The 17,176-nt window shown below is 44.6% G+C and overlaps 1 protein-coding gene across 1 annotated transcript in view; it reads left to right on the top strand.

Annotated features, from left to right (window-relative positions):
- Positions 1 to 17,176, top strand: part of nhsa (Nance-Horan syndrome a (congenital cataracts and dental anomalies)) — a 64,952-nt gene that overhangs the window by 589 nt on the left and 47,187 nt on the right. The gene's annotated exons all lie outside the window — the stretch shown is intronic.

Below are 17,176 nucleotides of genomic sequence, written 5' to 3'. Positions count from 1 at the left end.
ACTCACTCTGAGTCGTTTTAGAGTTTTTACAAGTTTACTTCGCGATTTGGCAATCATCAGTCCATGTAGGGAGAGCTGCTGTCTCCCCACGCGGAGGGGCGTGTGACAGTCCGCCTGTCCCCCTTCAGTAGTCCGCCTGTCCCCCTTCAGTAGTCTGCCTGTCCCCCTTCAGTAGTCCGCCTGTCCCCCTTCAGTAGTCCGCCTGTCCCCCTTCAGTAGTCTGCCTGTCCCCCTTCAGTAGTCTGCCTGTCCCCCTTCAGTAGTCCGCCTGTCCCCCTTCAGTAGTCTGCCTGTCCCCCTTCAGTAGTCCGCCTGTCCCCCTTCAGTAGTCTGCCTGTCCCCCTTCAGTAGTCCGCCGATCCCCCTTCAGTTCGCCTGTCCCCCTTTAGTAGACCACATGTCCCCCTTCAGTACGTCTGTATTCCTTCAGTCTGCCAGTCCTCTTCCAGTCCTCCTGTTCCCCTCCAGTCCTCCCGTTCCCCTCCAGTCCTCCCGTCCCCCTCCAGTCCTCCCGTCCCCCTCCAGTCCTCCCGTCCCCCTCCAGTCCTCCCGTTCCCCTCCAGTCCTCCCGTCCCCCTCCAGTCCTCCCGTCCCCCTCCAGTCCTCCCGTTCCCCTCCAGTCCTCCCGTCCCCCTCCAGTCCTCCCGTCCTGGAACTGTTTAGTACCTCTCTCCATACGCTTACAGCCATGTGAAAGTTATGAGCCTCTTTCCTAATGACTCACATCAGCTGTTTTTTTCCTCCTTTTGACTTCTGGCTGTCTGATGATATTCAGAGAAAGAGAAAACTGTTTTGCTCTGAAAAGCTGGAGCTCATTGTTCAGCTGATTTCTCTGTGATTCCTGGAGTTTTTTTCAACACGGTTGTCCAGACCCTTGCTCTGAACTTTGCTTGGCCGCCAGTAAGAATTCATTGCCCTGATAACCCAGCATGTGGCCATCGCCTGGCTCCTTTAATCTCCCCCTCCACCCCTCTGTCCCGGCGCTGGGGGACTTTGGGGTTACGTGCATTGTGTGTAGAAGCCCATCTTGATCGCTTCAAGAAAACCTGTGCGTCCCTCCTGTCCGCCTCATGCAATCATCCATCTGGTCCCTGCAGCAGTTCCTGCAGCAGCTCGGACATACCTTGCAGACTTACCCCCCCGCCCTTTGGTTTAGGTTCAGCAAGTCTTTGCACGTTCCCCCTTACCCTGCTCCCTGTGGTCAGTGAATGGGTTGCCTAAAGGTATTTATATGTGGTATGGATAGCTGCCTGCAAATGCAAAAAAGACCCAACCCTTCTTAAGCCCAATTTAAATTTAGAGATGTCTGCAGAGATTTTTGGCCCCTCAGCAAATGCTTGTGGTTCTTGCATGATGCAGAGTTACCGGTTTATTTTGCTGCTGTGCATGTTGAACACAGTCAGGAAGAGCTTGACGTTTCCGATGTGATATGCCTGAGTGAGATGGATCACTGTGCCGCCTCGAAGACGCTTCGTCTCGTCGGGTTCTGTTTGAACTCGGTGCTCAATCTGTAAATGATGAAAACTGTGCTTTATGTCTCAGTCCAGCCATTGCTTGTGCAATTTTCAGTCCAGATTAAGACGGATAGACTTCTGTGATGAAGGCAGGACTTTAACTTCACTGCCCACAGAAAAGCATCCCCAGCTAGGAGACTGTGTGTTAGTGCTGAACGATCCCATATCAAACGCAGGAATTACAGATAACCCCCCTTTTTATGCCTGGAAAAGACTAATTACTCTTAATTGTGCTTTTCATAATAATAGTGTCAAAGGCAGCCTTAAATACTAGGATCCTTGCTCATGAATTACAATTGGTGTAAATGGAGCAGTTGGAGACACCAAAGACCCAGTGGGCGGGGTGGGCCTTCATGCTGTGGCCGCGGCTCGTCCGCAGGTCCACATGGTGTCGATCCTCTTACCGTGTCGCATGGCGCTGATTCACATGCTGATTTGTTGCTGGAGTGTTGACCCGTGCTGTCACGTAGTAACACCCGTCTGCTCTAGGAGAGTTTGTTGATGCATCCGGTAAATAAATCATTTGAGGCTGTGTTTAATTCTGTTGCTCCCTCTGTGGTAATATCTGCATGCCGGGTTTCTCTTTTTTTTTTAATTTTTATTGCTGCGAAAGATGCTGACACATTTGGGTCAAATAAATTTGTTTACCGCAAGTGCAGCGACTCTCTTTCACTTTCCTCTTGACTGTCAGCGCCACTGGTCAGAGGTGTGCTGAGCATTGTAGAAACCACGTTGAGACACTGAAATAATGAATCTATTGTGTGATTTATTGGCATGCCTGTTGATACGAGGACATCCGAGTAAACATAGCACAAAGCACTTGTTGGAAAAAGAAAAATGTTTTTCGTTTTACTAATCTAATGATTCAAATCCTTCCTTTCTCTTTTTCTACACACACATACACACACGTACACACACACACACGTACACACACCCCGGCGCCTGGCATATATCCCTCAGCCCAGTGTTTAGACAGCTCTCCAGTGACACCCCATCAGTGTGTGTGTGCTCCACTGCCATCAGAGCTCCTCCAGCAGCCCGGCAGTGCAGTCCCACATTGGAGCACTTCGCTGGGTTTTAAGTTACACTGGCTCAGAGCAGAGGGGGAGCCGTAATACTTGTGGTGGCAAGTGGCCCTCTGGCTTTTTCTGGTGCAGGAACACATGGCTGGTAGTTTACTACATTCTTGGTAGAGACTGCACTGGAGACCAGCACTGTGCAGGTTATGACACTTTGTGATTGAATACTGTTACTAATGACTGAGAAGTTGCAGTTACTTTATTAGTCACTGCAAATAAAAATCAATTATTGACACTTTAAGATTCTAACTTTCACATTACATTTAAACGTCTCGCTGAGTTTTGCATCGTCTGTGAAAATATTCACCGTTGCATTTCTACCAAAAGGAAACTGGGGCCACTCACAGGGAAACGAACAGCAGTCTTGCTCAATACCTCAGCACAGAAAATTGGGCCCTTTGGGTTCTGAAAGAGGACCATGAGATGGAAAATCTCAAAGCATCCCACCGATTCAGTCAAAATGACAAACAAAAAAGGGACCCAGAAAAAAAAACAAAACAAAAACTAAATAAACAAAGTTGGAGTCACTAACAAAAATGCTTCAGAACATGATGTGGAGGTTAACATAAAATAAAGTCCTGCCACTCAGGAAGAAACTGCCATTGGGCCCAGTGCTCGAGTTCCTGTGATGGATCTTAGTACTTGGGGAAAATGCTGCCATTGACTCCTTGTGAGCCAGACTGAGCGAAGCCTAAACCCAGAATCATTATAATATCCTCCACTCATAGCAGCTGCATGGCTGCATTATGATTGTGTTTTAACTGAGCTGTCAGCACTCAGAGGGTCAGTCCGATTACTAATTCACTCATCAAGTTGATCTCTATGTGCTGTCCGCATAGTTCAAGCTGAAAGATACGTTAAACAGGAGTTTAATGAAATAGTTTCAGAGCCGCGACAGAAGTTCTGCATTGCTATCATTAAAGCTAATAGTTGGTTTTGCTGAAAGAGACACAGTGGGAAAACAGCTCTGTAGCTCTCCTGGCTTTTGTTTGCCAAAAAAATAATGATTAACAAGCGTACTAAAATGATCATGACTATGAATTACTTACCAAAGTCTAACCCAGTTTCCAAAGCATCATTAGTGTTGAAAGGCGCGGCGTCGTTTTATATCATCTTTCTCCCAACCCTGCTAGTCATTTATCCCTAACAGAGTTTAATCATTTCACAACCCCGTGTAGTAAAACCAGGCAGAAGACAAACCGGGAACACCTTCTTCCTTTACCAACACGGCCTCATATTTTCCTCATCAGTGTGGAGACAGTACACCGGATCTCATTAGTTCACAAACGCTCTCCTGTCACCAAATGTGTTCAGAGTCTGCTGAAATTGATCGTCTTAACAGAGACTGACCCGACTTGGTATCGGTGTTGGTGTCATAAACGTTCAATAAACTTCAGTCAGCGTAAACACTGTGTTAGTTTACCCAAGAACAATGGCCTGCAATTAAACGTGCTCACAGAAGAAAAGCATCCAGGGTCATTATCTTGCCTTTCAGATAACGAGAGCATATATGGTGCCGCTGACGGACTGGCTGGATAACAAGTGTGCTGAATTCACCATTGAGAGGACATGTTTTTCAGATGTCAAGTCAAGCATGATGTTTGATGGCAGGCATGGAGCAGAGTCAGCCGTAAAAGAAGTTGCAAGCATGAAATAACCTCAGTCACACTCAGTACACGAAGAATGTGGTCACTTTGGATAAGTTTGTTTACAGATATATTCTTCAAACCTTTGCTGTGAATCTTATGCTAAGTAAAATCTTTTTTTATTATTATTATTAATTTACATCCAGTGTCCTTAAAGGTGCTGAATTTTGCTGTTTCAAAGCTGTAGAAACCTTGAAACACCGACTCAGTCTTTCGTTTGCATTGAAATGATTCAGAAATCAGGTCGTCAAGCACTTTGCTTGACACTACGATGCATTATGTAACGCTAAGAGACAGGGGCCTGCAGCAGTCTCAGTCCCCTCTACCGAGCTTCTACTCTGCGCTGTTCTCATCAACCCATGATGAATTATCGCACTCCACTCTTTATACTTTTCAGTTGCTGTCCCTATTTTCCTGCAGCTCTGTGAGCCTCAGTTAACATCAAGTTATGAACTACATGAAGTCCAGTGGCGCTCAGACCAGAAAACCACCTCACCCTGCTGCACGGTCCCGCTCTAGTCTGCTTTCCATTGACCCAGTCTGGTCATTTACTGTCACGTTGATGCACTAAGTGCGACTGCATTGACGAGTCACTACGCACTCCGACTGAGGTCAATATCCGCCAGCGTGAGAGTCCGTGCTGGGCTTCATATAATGCACGAATGAGATTTTTTTTCCAGTATAGGCAGACCAGTTAAACCTGCATTTCAGCCCCCAACACATCATCAGTAGGGTAAAACTAACCTGTCTCACGACGGTGTATATATATATATATATATATATATATATATATATATATATATATATATATATATATATATATATATATACATATACATATATATATATATATATATATATATATATATATATATATATATATATACATACATATATATATCCACACAAAGACAAAAAATAAATGCATCCCTTGGAGCATGAGCCTCTGAGTCTCTCTTTTCCCTTTCATTATCAGGACTGTGAGCATATTTCTGCAGGTCCAGACAACCTGCCATTGATATAGTACCCTTGCTAATTATAGAGCACGTTTCAAAGACTTTGCTCACTCATTCCTGCACCAACCCCCTCTTTTGCTCCTCTGCCCAGACAGACACTGAGACGGCCTAGACAGCCTCGACGCGCCGAATTGTGGTGTTCATTCAGCTGTCACACACACACACTCACTGTAAACTCCTCAAAAGTAAGCACAACTGACAGAAGTAGTGATATGTTCTGCTTTCTTGTCCCAAAACTGATCAAGTTAAATGCTTTAAACACTCGAATCCCAGTTCCTGACTTCCCCAGGTCAACCTCAGCCCTATTCCATTCTTCAAGTATGCTGGTTGATTAAGTTTAAATGCTGAGCTCCTGATTTTTCTTTCATTTTCTGCCTTTTATGATCAGTCTGGGTAGCGTGTATGATTATGTGAATGTTTGTTTCCTCTGCTTGTTGAGTGCTTTTGTTAGGATCACGCAATGTTGAAACAATAGAAATAATCATAGTGAAATTGTATGTGTACATTGTGCTAGTTATGTTGTGAAAACAAATTGAATTAAATGGGAAGATGTTTATGTTAGCTGGGCTCCAGTGGTATTTGAACTAGTCATTCGGAATTATGCCTCTTCTGTGGAGGAAAAAATGGTTTGATTTCAACACTGGAATTCATGTCTGCAGCAGAGCTGCACCAATGCCAGCTTACGTCGAGTATAAATGATTATATAAAATTTTACTTTATTTACAAGAGCACTAACCTCTTACCCCAACCAGCACTGTGACACTAGTAAATGAGACCATTAAAACGGAAAATATAATTGCTCTGAAAGCTGTACTTTAACACTGTTACTTCATCTGTAAACAGATGATGTACTGCATGCAGCAATGTTAACTGAAGTTTAGTACTTTTTACAACTTCTGCTTTGTGATTGGAAAACATCATGAGTTCTGAAGGCAACTGGAATTTACTGCTAATCACTTCCATCATTTTTGACCATTTGTGTTTGTTCAGATTTATTCCGTTTTCCACGCAGATTGTGTGTTCAGCATTCCGACGCTGCACAAAAATCAAAGATAAAACCTGCCGATTTGGTGCCGTCCGGCATCGTGCATGAACTGCCACTTAAAGCGTGCTCTCTTCGCCAAGCTTCCACGAGGGTTCCTCCTCCACTCGGCCCCATTAAGCATGTGTGCGTCTCAGCACCTCAGACCCCCCTGGTCTGCGTTTGAAGTGGTTTTTTTCTGAACCGTTCTGTCAAGTCAAGCATTCCCAAAAGCCAGTGACCAGGAAACCACAGCGCTCGCTTGTGCTTCTGAGACCTTGCACCCCACACACACACACACACACACACACACACACACACACACACACACACACACACGCACACTCACGCCCCTCAAATTGGCCTCGGAGAGCTGTTGTCATTTAGGGTAGATGGCGGTCGGGTGGGAGAAACCGGAGGCTATGTTTGTTTATGAAAGAAGACGTTTTGTTAAAATTAAGGTGAGGCTTTTTCACCACTTTGCTTGAGGGAAACGTGTGAGTTATTACACTTTACATTCCTGTGGCGGGACCCTCCACGAGACCGGGCGCTGCCGCTCTGCTCACCTCAGCGTCCATCTGCGTGGCTTCTGTGTTCTTTTCAGGTGTGTCGGCTGTGACGCTCGCTTTCAGGCCTTCTCCCCTGGAACATGTGCAAGTGATTCCTTCCCTGGAAATTTTAGGTTTCTCTTGAAGAAGTTAAGCTTTAATTAGTGTCTTTTTTCTTCTGTAGCAATTGTCATCCGTGATACGATCTCTTCCCACCCCGAGGTGCATGTAAAAACACACACTCTCGTTATTGAAGAACATTCCCTGCAGTCATTACTTTGTGGAATCCTGAGTGTTGCATTGAAGCACCGGAGCAAATCAAGCCCAAAGAAGAGGTGAAGTTGGGGGGGGCAACTCATCTACCCCCTGACCTCAAAAGCCTGCTGACCTCCCAACCCTCCCCCTCAATCCCTACACACCCCATCAAAACACAAAAGAGCAAACACAGACGCCTCCATCTTGCTTATCACTCGCCCTCTAAACGACTTGACCAACCAATTAGAGTGGATTTAGCGTTTGACATGATCCTGAATAGCCACAGGTCAGTCGACCGGGAAAACCCAGGCCAGGGCCAGGTCTGATTAAACTGTCAGTGGGCTCAGTTAAGGTAAACAAAGCATTTCGTCCATGTTGTCACTCATGGATGGAAATGAAGTGAGCTGTGGAGAGCTGCAGCGCTGCTCCTCGATGTTTTCAACTTCTACTTCCTCCACTTTTAGCTAATCGCCTGGTGAGTTAACCAAAGATAAACAGAAGACGGCGTCTGCTGTTGAATTATTGCAGTCGCCTATTGTATATGTAGTTCAGTGTTTCCTATGTGTCAACAAAGGAACAGACACACTTTCTTATTTTTAAAGATACTGGAGCGTTTATATTTCTGTATTTTCTTCATGATAAAAAGCAAAAAAGCAAAAAAAAACCTCGGAAAAACAAGTGTCTTGAAAACCACCTGTAATGAACACCACAACAGTACTTCCTGTCCCCTAATAAAAACCACTGCATTCACTATGCTACTGTTTTATTCCAAATACGCTTAAATGATGCAAAGGCACGGTCAGCCCAGTCCTTTTTTAAAAACTGTTCAGGCATTTTTAAAGGGGTAATATTTGAGAATTGCAAAGTTTCTTTTAGTGTAATCTGCATAACTACATCCTCTCTTCAGATAGATAAAGGGAATTCATTTATAATTAATTTTCTTTGAAGCTCATGCAATAGTTTCACACTTTTTTCATGCTATCAATGAAAGCAACAGTTCTGAAGGCAAAACCTTTCGCAGTATAAATTCTAGCCATCATATTGAAAAGCTTATGGTGAAGTCCTTGACATACTGAAGCTCTGAAGTTGGAGTTTTTTGGTAACTTCACAGCCCTACCTGCGTTTTCCACATCTGCCCAGCTGTGTCTGAACCCACGTGTTGCTGCTGCGCGGCAGCAAAACCGTCTACGTTTTCTGCAAAGATCAAATAAACACACGTCTGACTGGAGCTTAAACTGACTTTACTCCGGTGCAGGTTTTACAGCACCTCAGCACATTCTTTTCCGTGGCAACCTGGAGAAATATTGACAGCTCAGAGGGCCATAAAACCATTGTCGGCTGCTCTTTGTCTCGCCGCCGTTAGCCAGAAGCGTTGCACACCACCTGTGTCTGTTTCTCTCTCCCAGCTCGCACACTGTCTTTGAACGGTACGGTACTGCGCCCTGCTTTAGTGCTGTCCCGCTCGGCTCTTCCTTCCAGCCCACCGCAGATCACAAAGGCAGATTTGAATATTATGCAGTGGAATTACTCCTAAGACGCATCGCTGAGATCTTTGCAGGAAGAGAAGATGAAGAAGTTGAGCCATTTTCCTGTGAATCTCCTCTATTCTTAGTACATGTGAATAGTTGGCTCAGCGTGTGGTGAGATTAGTTATAAGCAGGAGATAAAGGATCTGAGACTGATGGTGAGGCGCAGCTATTAAAAAAGATAAAGTGGAAAAGTTAATAAGTAAATCCAGCCATGCGTTTTTAAAGTTTCCTCATAGCAGTGTTTTAGGAAGGCACTTGCATGCAATATTGCTGGAGTCTGAGGAAAATGGACAGAGGACAACTCCCACAAGTTAAGCCTGACTTGGTATTTTAAACAGGAAGGAAGTAAGGGTGAATTTGCAGTCCTTGCCATGCAGGTGTTTGGACTGGGATTTGGCAGGAATGTGAACTCGCCTCACCTCTGTGCCGGAGCACACGGATGAGCTCGGTTGAGTCTTTAAAGTTGAAAGAGCCTTTTCGTCTGTTGTCATCGCACCGCGGATGCAAAAATAGCGAGCACCTGTTGGATATGAGGGTGTGGTAAACCTCATTTTAAGCGAAGATGAGCTTATCTGCTTGAATTGTCTTTATAACAGGAGAGTTCCTGGGGTTGACAGTTCTTTTCAACCTAAATTGACTTTTTCATTCAAATGGCAGTGAAGACAATGTATTGCAAAAGTTAGTATTTTGGAATTTTAACAATGCAAAGAGTTTGCATGCTAACTGAACATGAACCACAAATCTCTGACATGCTTTGTTTCATCCAAAGTTTATCTCTTCATCTTAGATATAACTATGTGCAGTGCACTTCCTCTGTGTTCTTACTTTGATTTATATTTTCCTTTGAGTTCTTTTGAGGCTCAACTCGATGAGGCTCAGGCGATGCCAGACGTGACCATCATTATAATTATTATTAACTTCATTATTTCAGTCGTGGCTTACAAACAAGTACAGAGCCATCCCTGAAAACGCTCAGGGACAAAGCTTTATTTTATTATGTCAAAGGATCACATCTTTCCCTAAAAAACTCTCTCCAAAGCTCTCTTCTCACAAGTGATCTGATCGCAAGTATCGACCTCGACCCGCTCCGGTTAGCTGCTCAGCAGACGTTACCGTGGGGATTTAACCGGTAAGAGGTGAACCAGCGTCGTGGTACGAAAAGCATTGGGTTTACCCTGAAGTCGCCTCCAGAAGGGAAAGTACGAGCCTCTGGCTTCCATTTGTGGAATATTTGCAGTTAGAGTTACACCTGCAAATTGCAACCTCTGCACATATCAACTGTCGTGTTGTGACAATTTTAAAATGTTTCACCAGCAACAAATATGCATCAGTTTTGGCAACAGTTATTGCAAGATCAGCTGGAAATGACAACACCACACAGGATCATGGGTGCTTAATTAACTTGCCGGCTCCAGCCGTCGTATCTGAGCTCGATCCAGTCTCCCCGCCTCTCGTACGGCTCGACTGAAATCTGATTTGTTTTCAGCCAGATCAACAAACTTCGCTTGTGTAAATATTATGAAGCCTGAGTCGGAAAGAATCCGATGCCATTTGGTGTTTTATGGCTCGATCGTAGCAGATGGCAGTCTGATCTCATAAGACTCCCTCTGATCTCCTCAGACTCACTTTTCGTGCCCTCATCTGCCTCCGACTTGCACTCTCCTGTGGGTCTCGTCTGTTCACTGTGATTTGTTGTTTGACCTGGATCCAGGGGTTGTCGTGCTCCCGAACCTGTCAAAGTGCTGTATTACCTGATTTAGAGCTTTGAGACTTTTTAGTTTTATGATCTTTTCGTCTGCTTTGAAATGCACCGATCGATGATTTTTGGCCGGCCTCTGTGAAGGCTTCGACAGCTGCGAATCACCTGAATCCTCCATGAATTTCATGGTGCGACGGTAACTTTTCTCCACCGAGCTCGTGACACACCCTCCATCGGCTTTGCTCCCTCTCCTCTTTATTCCCTCCTTTGATGCGTTTCCTCACCAGTCAAATTGAACCTCCTTTCTTGCCAGTTATTTCTGTGCTTGTCCATTCCCCCTGGCGTTTTTTATACTTTGTTCCTCTCTCTCCCTCTCTCTCTCTCTCTCTCTCTCTCTCTCTCTCTCTCTCTCTCCCCCTCTCTCCCTCTCTCTCTCCGTCAGTATCCCAGTTTCTTTTTTTGGGCCTCAGCCAGTCCCGCTCCCAGCAGCCCCACTGGGGAGAGACCATCCTGCTATAGCAGCAAAAAAGTGCCTTGCCATAAAAATGGGTGACCTGCTCTCCATTATTTTCTGCTTTTCAGGGCACGCTTATTTGAATTAAACATTTACTGACCACCAATCAACCCTGTGTTCTCAAACTAAATGTGTTTAGTTAAATATTTGATGGGATATGAATCACTTTTTTCTAAATGAGTGTGTTGATTTTGCTAAACTGGCTCCAAACTCACTGTTTTCCAAGTGTGCAGAATTTCACTGCAGTCAAATGAGCAATCCGTCTCTGTCATAAAGAACGCCGGGGTTCTTCCATTCCCTTTTGTTAATCTGTTCACTGTTATTGTGACTATTGTTACAGCTCTTATGACACAAAGCCTGCAGTACACTGCATTTACTGTTAGTTACTTATTTATGAGCAAACAGGAAATTCTTGCTCGCCATCGGTGCGTCCCACATGTTTCCAAGAAATGTATTCTCAAACTGAAAGAAGATCCAGTTACCAATTTGAAGATTGCACTCTCGCTGGGAGTTGGGGCTTGAAGGGAACTTCCACTGACATCTGAGTACTGAAAACATGTACTGAATGAGAGGCGGTATTGTTGCTTTTCCACAGAAGCGCTTTAATCCTGAGAATCCACCTGTTTAGGTTTGGGCTTTTCACGTTGTGACCTTCCAGAACTGTCTCATGATGTCTTACTGCGTGAAGGCCTGGTGTAATTCTATCGTAAAAACTACAGTGCTGTTTACTGCTGCGCAACATTACGAGCCAAAAAAATGTACAATTCATTTGCAGGCAGGTGGAAACGATACACCCTGCACCTGGGAACAGGGCACTGGGAGAATAAAGTAAAACTGTACTTGGGACAAAACCAGCTTTGTTTCATCCAACCTTGCTGTTTTTGGGCTTCTCTGATGGTTCGCCCAACTTCTCTTGGCAGCCGCGCTCCACGCCAGGCGCCGTTCGTTACACAGCCAATTCCAATGGTGTCGGCATGACTGCATGGCTGTTCTATCAGAAACACAGATGTGGAGTGTTAGAGCCCATCTGCATCTAGTGGGGCCAAAAAAATAGGATTTAGGAGGACCCCTTGTGGATGTAGTGATTGTGGTAAAAGCAACGTGAAGGATTTAAGATAAGCTATTTTAAATATGCACAACTTGATTGATTTCTGATTATGATTGACAATTTTGATAGTTCTGAATTTGTTTCTTTGAGTTGAATGAAATATTAATTTGCTGTGTATAATTTGAATAAACTGAGCATACTCTGCAGAAAGACTCAGGCAGCCTAGTTTTCTCACCTGTGAGGAGGAGCATGAATGCCACTGTCAGCACTGTAAACCGATCATGAATAGATTATATCAAAGTCTGAATGCAGCCAAGAAGAACAAAGGTGACGTGAAGCGAGAGGAATAATTGAAGTGTTCCTTTGAAGGAACCGTGCAAGGTGCATCGCAGTGATGCCAGGGGTCACTGCAGTTGGCAGAGATCTTGTTTGTTTTCATATGAGACTTGATTCTGACTTCGGTTCACAGTCTTCTTATCTCCTACAAGTATTTGGAAACTTTCTTCGATTGGTTAAAAGGCGACTCACGGCTTCAGTCACAACAGTTGTGGTTCCGACTTGTTTTCTCTTTCAGACCCTGGAGAAATTGTTCCTGGAAATAACTTTTAACGGCGAGTCATTTGTGGGAAATGCGAGGGCTGTTGACCGCCGTTGCATCACAAGACTGAAGTCGGGTCAGACTGTGGATGCCTCACTCCCCTCTATCTGGGGGAATATTTTCTCCTCTCAGGCCATAGATGGAATGGCAGTAAGATGCAGCACACAGGAGAGTACCTGAAGGTGCTGCCGTGTTGTTACAACTTGAAAAGCCCCATCTGTTGGCCTCCAGCCTGGAGCTGAGAGCGGCCGGTGGAAGATGGCTTTCATTAGAGGCGTGGACTTTCATTTAGACTCTATCCTCCTTCAGGAATACTGCTAAACTCTAACCAGACATCAGGGTTTGTTTGTGTGTTTCTGTGCGTGTGTGACTGTGCGCATGCGCATGCATGTGTGTGTGCATGTGTGTGTTCCTTTTTATTGTGTGGGAAACTGAGATACTTTGTGAAACAGTTTCCAGTTCCTTTACGTCGGGGCTTGGCCGAACATCTCCAGCTTGGTCCCTGCAGGGCAACGTTTGTGTTTCTTCACAAGACCGATTTTGTACAAGCTAGAAGAAATATTAAGAGCAGCAAATCAGGTAGCCACGACTGAGAGTGCCGCCTGTCTGACCTGGAGTGTCGCTGACGTCTTGCCGTGCTGCTTCACAGAAAACTTGATTAAGCAGTCAGATGGTAAAAGTAAACCGCAGCCACGTTAACGGTGGGTCTATCTGTGGGAATATAGTGGGTCTATAATACAGATGTACGTGTTCACTCTTGGTAATTTAACCATGAAGTTGCCACGATTTGGCTGTTCTGAAACTCTGCACAGATACCATTATCACAGCCTCCAACCCCTTCAGAACAGACACTGTCATCTTGTTCCAGAGTTCCGTCCTGCAGTAATTTCATTCACTAGTTCTCCAGGATGGCTCAGTGTACATTTTATTGAACTGCATCCTTGTAAAAGATGGGATTACAGCAGAAATAGGTTTGGGTTTTTGGGGGGTTTTATTCCCTAAACTGACCAGTGATCTGACCCTGGCTGCAGCTGGATATCTGCTTGGATGGAACATGTTTTCTCACATCTTTACATGGGATAAAGTGCAGATAGATGGATGATTAGATCATCAAATATTTCAATCTTCTCATTCCCTTCCATAAATTTGAGCCAATTAAAGAATTAGTGATATGTCCTTTTACTACAAGCCCCTGAACGTCCAGCCTGAGACCACACCAATTGATTTCTATAGTCTCTAAAAACTCCAATACATCATCATAGGATCTGCACTTAATTCATGGAATTATTGGTGTCAAAGTACATGTTTGCTTAACTCCAGAGATGTGAAGGAAAAAGGAAAAAGCCCTCTCGGGCCAAAGCGAACATCAGAACCAAACTACTGTCTCTGAAAGTACAAGCCAAGGTGCGACCTTTTGTAATAACAAGGTCTGTTGGATCAATCTGAGAGTCTACTGACAGCAGCAGATATGTTTGTTGCAGTCTGAAGACAGCTCATCAGGAGAAGAAGTTCATACCAACACAATAATAGAAAAGTTGTGGTTTGAGGTTCCTCCATTGCCTGGGGAACTGGACAGCTTGCGATCATTAAACAGAATTATAAATTCTGCATCAACTCAAAGAGAGTTCATAGATAATGTGAGGGACATCTGTTTCACAGCTGGAATCAGAAGTGGACTTGTCTATAGGATAACAATCTTAAGAACACGAACAAATCCACCACAGAGCATCACAATATGAAGAAGGGTTACAAAATGGGTTAGTGAAGAAATAAATCTCAGAGTTGAGTCTCACTGAGATATTGTGGTGGAGATTTTTAAATGGCAGAAATCCCTCAAACATCTGGCAGCCAAAGGAGATACAAATTAAATTTTGACATTTCTCTCTAGCAGGCCTATTTAATGACTAATGAGCTCACCCAAGCACGCACGAGATAGTATCTCTGCACAACAGTCAAATTTTAGTTTTTGACACCGTAATTTTTAGAACATCTTTAAGATGTACATACTTGACTGAGTCTTATCAGGGTATTATTCATGGGAGCCATCTTTTTCTGACACATAGTTTTAGATCCAAGCATGAACTCTCCCCACAGTCCCCAGCAGCCAGTTCACGGGGCTGCCGTCGAGGTGTGTCAGACCGTCCCTGTGGAAAAGATAAACACCGAGCAGCATGTCGGCCCGAGACACAGACATAAAAGCGACCGTGCAAATGAAATGGAAAGCAGGTCTTGAACGGCTGCCACGCTGAAACAGACCGGGGCAAAGGCCTCCGCTCGCAGATCTCTTTGTGCAGCCGAGCTGCGTGCCAGCTGGCCGGTTGCTGGGAACTTTTGTGTGACTCATTACCTCTCTATTGAGGGACACAAAGCCGAGGCGCGCTCACCCATCAGAGCCCGTGGGCTCCCAGGCTACCCTCTGCTCACCTTAACGTGAGGTCAAGGTCGCAGCCCGCATGCTGGGCTGATATTTGGGGGCTTCGTCAGCCAGCGGCCAATCGCTGGCGAGGATTTGAGTCACGGGATCAGTTTGAATGAGGGTGTCAGTAGGAAGTCTCTCCATTCACTTAATGGTTGGAGTGTTACCTTGGCAGCATTTTGTTTAAGCAAAGAAATGTCCCAGTCCAGCCCCCTTTGGCAGGGCGCATTGATTGCCATCAATTGAATTCTTTCACTACATGTGTCTGCAAAGTGTGCCCCTGTCTCTTTTATTGCCCCGCTGTTTGTTCGCTCTCAGACTAAATGCCGCACTGGCACCAGCCTGTCACGGCAATACCTCATTTACCTTCTTGATGCCTTTTCAGTCCTGTCATGAAGCTGTTGCTTCTCAGTTGAGCATGAGAACCTTCCTGTTAGTTTGAACAAGGTTGACTCTGAAACGTGTTTTTTTTTTTCTTTTTTTTTTTTCTGAGGTGCAGCAAAACACGGTGGATCAAAGACGCCTTCGTTTTGACACGATAACACACTGTAATCAAAAGCACATGCTGCATGCTTCACCAGATCCAGGTTGTAGACGCAGGGGTGGGATAAAGGAGCAGCAATGGTGTGAGAAATGGCAGCCCTGTTATTCTGGGCTTAGAAACATAATAAATACCTAACTGCATACCCGGGCAGATTATGATGACTTACCAAAAGCAACAACAATTTCTCTGTTTTTCTTTGCTCTCGCTCTCCCTGTGTGGCGTTTTCATTTCACTAAAACCGGCCCTTATCAGGTTAACCCCTCAATCTCAATGTGGGAACCTGTAAGACACTGCCAGAGCCATCTGTGACTCTACAGATGGCTCCGCTTGTTAAAGTGGGCCACGGTACAGGACCCTGCCGCCTGCCCAGGACGGGACAATGGAGATTACGGGTGTCTGATCTCTTCAGTCTGAGGACTGTAGGACATTGGGAGGGGCTCTCTGCCCTGATCTTTGAATCACACAACTGTTTGTTTCATTCACATCAAGAAACTGTAAGACAGAAAGTCAGTGAGCAGTTATCTTGCATTCCGGAAGCCGAGTTGGAGAGTAAAGTGTCAGTTAGGCCGGTCCTGCCTTTAGGCCAACTGTCTCTGGGTGGCATTTGTGCTGTCCTTTGTTGTGCTGGTCTTTTTATAGTGGGTTTTTTCTTTCCCCCCCCTCCTAAGCTTGGGTTGTATAAGTTTGTATTTTAAAAAAAAGTTCATCATTAACAGAGGTCAAAAGGGGAGAAAGCAAAGGTCAGAAAGATTCTTTGGGTCTTGGACATCTTGAAGTATTGACGTCTGCAAGTATATACTCTATGGAGCACATTCCCACACCCTATTTGGTGCACTGCGCCTCTAGAGTTTTGTTGATGTTGGTGTTTTGCCAAAGAGAGTGATCTGCGTAACCAAACTGTGCTACGGGTAGAGTGAACTGTAGCATCAGGTAAACGAGAAACAGAGCAAGTACACAACTGGAAAAAAACATATTTAGGAGGAGAGATGTAATAGTCTGAGACGTTACACACCACGGCTTGTAAAACCGGCTGCAAATGTTCAGAAATGAGTACTAAGAATATTCCTGTGGATTTCTAAGACCACTAACCAGCTAAATTACTACTATGTTTTGTAAATCTATTTTGTTAGTTGTAATTCATTCCTGTCCCATCTTTTCATACGGTGTGTCACAGTCATCAAATTCTTGTTGTTTTTTTTTTTCAATAATATTTCCAGCGTGGACTTTGAAAAAGTGCAAATCCTTACTTTTCCTTTACATTTCACACATCGTCTCAGCCATTTTGGATTCATCATTGTTCTATTATTTCCTATCATTTTAGCTGAAGACAAACAGTAAAAAAAGAAAGTGAACAGGAGAAAAACCTGACCTCCGCTGATGTTCGAACTCATTCTGAAATGGAAAAAACTTCACAAGTTCGTCCTTTAGCTGATTGAATGTGACCATTGAGTTTCTGTCCAGATTGCCGTTTGGACATATGTCCCTATATGTACATATGGGCATTAATCAGCCTCCCCTCATGTTCTTGGGGGTCTTCCGGTTGAGTGAGCGCTGATCTTGATCCTGTTAAGGAGGCGTTGGCCAGCAAGTGACAATTAAAGTGAGTTTTAACAGATAAACTCTCACTTGCTGGCCAACGCCTCCTTAACAGGATCAAGATCAGCGCCCTGAGTGAGTTTTCACAGATTGATTCAGTCGCTCTTCACACCTCTTCCAACACAAGTATCCAAAGTATTGGGCTTCAGGTTT

The sequence above is a fragment of the Salarias fasciatus genome, chromosome 23, assembly GCF_902148845.1.
Source record: "Salarias fasciatus chromosome 23, fSalaFa1.1, whole genome shotgun sequence".
Classification (NCBI taxonomy): domain Eukaryota; kingdom Metazoa; phylum Chordata; class Actinopteri; order Blenniiformes; family Blenniidae; genus Salarias; species Salarias fasciatus.
Note: the sequence above shows the minus strand (reverse complement) of the source record. Positions and strands in the feature narration are given on the sequence as shown.